Genomic DNA, 3,516 nt, shown 5'->3' with positions numbered 1-3,516 from the left:
GAATGGCTTTTTCAGGCATGTTGCAATCTTCTGCCACTCCCCACTTCCTTCCCTTTGTGGGTATCAAAATAGCGGTAGCTTGTTCTTTCTAAGGCTAAATTCCACAAACCACGGTTTCAATATCAACAAAGTAATCGGTGCACCTACATGGCCAGGCCAGTCAAGTTTCTCTTTTACAGTTCTCTGCATCAAGTTTCGCTTTTACAATTTTCTTATATCCTTTGTCATGCTGTGCACTCTCTGCAGATACTCTTTGAAAAACAAAACGGCATCCATAAATAAAAAGTGGATCACTTATGTTCAAACTCTCCCTGTCAAGTCCTAAACAGGAGACAAAATGTGTAAGGAGAAAGAGGCACGTAGTAAGGAACTTAAAATGCATTGTGGCTCATTGTTTCTACAAAAACAACCCAGGATAAAGTTTGCCAAAGTACTTCAGAGGTTTAGGAATTAATCCTATTTTCAAAGGTCAGTTAAGAAATTATGGGTCTGTCCATCCACTTTCAATGAAATCTTGGCTCTGGGGGTCAACAGAAATACACAGATGATGTAGAGTTAAAAAGCGTCCTAAGTCTCTGTGGGATCTGGGTCTAGTTTCTCCCTTATTTCCAGAGTTTGGTTTAGTATCACAGACAATTTCCAACTTCCATTTCTATTAAATGCTGAAGTAAAGGGCATGTACCTTAAGTATCTGTTTTGTCTCTATCTACATCTCACCTTCAGCAACATCCTTCCCTATAAACATGAAACATTTCTGCCTTATTTTTGCTTCTCTCTGAGCCCTACCAGCAAGAGGAGCCCTCAGCTCCCAATGAAACAGGCAACAAGCCCCTATCCTTCAGTAAATTTAGCCTGTATTCTGTGCAGGATCAAGACTGGTATTTGCAAGTTTCACGGGCTTTTTAGCTGAGAAGCCTTATCCACTAACATCCAGTCTCAAAGTTTTCCTAGAGATTAAGGTGTGGCACACACAAGCTGCCAGCTGGAACACAGGTACTGAAATGTAGGACTCTGACAGACAGAAAATGTATTTAAGGAAGTGCTTGGTGTCTAAGGCATTGCAGTTTAGGTGCCTTCATCCCTTTGCAAGAAGCTGAGCACTGACTTGGCCAAGAAAGTCTTTTTGCCCTCCGCAGAAATGATACAGTGTGGGGGTTACTTGGCCACGAGGACAAAGGAGGGGGGTGAGGGAGATGAGGACTATACTTGGAATTTGCTTTTATGAAATATCCAGTGAGGGACTGACTTGGCACCATCCTTAGGGATCTAATGCCACCTACTGAATAGCCACTAGTGCTGCCTGGAGCTCCCAAGCTTTTCCTGAGGGATTCATAGCATACTGATCCGAGGCCAACCATGCCTAACATAGGAGGTAGGAGAAGATCAGAGTCCCAGAAGGTGGGATGGCTTTAGGCTATTTGCCAGTAATTAACTATACTTACTGGTTCATTTCTGAAAGATACCATTTTTATGGGCACCTGGTACCTTAGTAGAGAAATAATTATGCCTAATTTTCATCTTATTGTAGGGGGGTAACTGACAGCTGCTTTGAAAAGTATCCTATCCATGATCATGTATGATTTCTCCCATGGTCTCAAATATTTCATGAAGAGCCAAGAACAAGATTCTCCAGTAAGAGGACATGAAAAATAGCAGAGTGAAGAACTCAGAAAACCCCAAGGTACCAGATAAAGACAAATGAGAGTTATGGAACATCGATTTATACCCTTACAGAAATATGATCTAACATAGTTCTGAAGTAAAACCACACACCATTAGTACAACCATACAACAAGGTCTCATTTAATTACTAAACTTCCAGTTTCTTCAGTTTGAGGTCTTAAATATCATAGAACTGTGTTGAAAGGGGATCCTATAGGGATCACCAAGTAGCACTTTCCAACCCTACAATTAGTACTACACCACTTTCCCCTCCACCCCCTAATGTGCTTACCTAAACATGCAAGTCAATCACAAAGAAAAATTAATTCAGCAGCTCAAAAACTTTGTAAGAAAGAAGGATTTATCCCTTCTCAGAAAACAAAGGGTAAAACATTGACACTACAGCTTTCAACTGGACCCATCCACTTCATGTACCTAACATTCCACAAGTCCTTTCTAAGCATTTGGTGTCTGATGGTTCTTTATATGCTGAAAGCACAGCTCCCATTCATTTCAGGTGGGAGTAGTTGCTACCTTTGCCAACCTGACCCCGGGTGCCTTGCGTTAGGAATTCACAAACAAAGAGCACACAGTTAGTAACTGTAAAAAAGGGCTAAGAGAGATAGAATCCTATTTATTTTTCAACTATAAAAATTGAATACTTTGATCAGACAACTATCCTTGCTTTTCTTTCTGTGATACCTCGTGTTAATCTCTTGTAAAGGATGAGGTACGGATACTGTAGATGCTAGCATTTCCCACCATATAACTCAATTTTTTTTCCCAAGGTAGGCTTCTCTCATGCAGTGAATGAGGCAGGTGACGGTGTTATTAAAAGCAGTAACATGATTTGTATTCCTAAGGGAAGTGAATTGAAGTTGTGTGTAAATGCAATAATACTGGTATTTCCTGTATGGAAATACCAGTATACTTGGCTTTTAATCACAAATATTTTTAATGCAGTCTCTCAATTAAAAAAAAAAAAGTATAAAATAAAAAGGTCTATAATAGAGAATCATGTGGACTTCAGGATTGCTTAAAGCAACCTCAAACCTCCGGATCATAGACCAGAGCAGTATTAGTGCGTCTGGCAGGCACAAAGCCAGCAACGTGATTGCCTGCTTTCCTGATGGTTCCATTTGTTGACAACAGTGTGAGACTCCTAAATTTTGTTTGTATCATTACATTTCCTCTTACGTAGTCCTTTTCTGCTTCTCTTTGACTACTTTCTTCCGCCTTTGCTCACCTAGCTGTGTCTTGGTGCTGATTTGCTATTTCACTTTCATGTCCCGCAGCCCTTCTCTCCCTTTTATTTTATCCCCCCTCCTTTCCCTCCCTGTGAAATGCTGAGCTAAGGAGCATAGCAGAGCTTTGAAACCCCTTCTCTAAGAGCTTCCGGGGTGCCTAGGTGGGGATAGGTGAGAAACACTGAGAGTTTGCTTTTTGGGCCATGGGCATGGCCACAGGGCAGCCCAGGCAGACAGGAGGAGGAAGAACGGGGAAAGGATTAGAGCATTTAAGTGGCAGCTGAATCTTGGGAAAATATAAAAGTTAAGCTCTGAAGTCTGTACTGATACATATGAACCAGAATCCCTGGGAGGCTCTTAACTTTGCCAAATTTGGGCAGCTTTTCACAGGGATATAAGAATTCATATCCCTAGCATGAGGGTGATTTTTTTTTTAACGTGACCTTTTATATCCCACTCAAAAGAAAGGAGACGGTGGAGATTCGAAGTCAGGATTTATTTTTTTTTTTTAAACAATGGACAAAACAACATGTTTTTCTCCTAGTTCTTTGTTCTCAGAAATAGCTGAGCAGTTTTAACTGAAACTCAGAAAACAAAAGGGGAGGAA

This window comes from Gallinula chloropus (genome assembly GCF_964237585.1).
Source record: "Gallinula chloropus genome assembly, chromosome: 1".
Taxonomy (NCBI): domain Eukaryota; kingdom Metazoa; phylum Chordata; class Aves; order Gruiformes; family Rallidae; genus Gallinula; species Gallinula chloropus.
Note: the sequence above shows the minus strand (reverse complement) of the source record.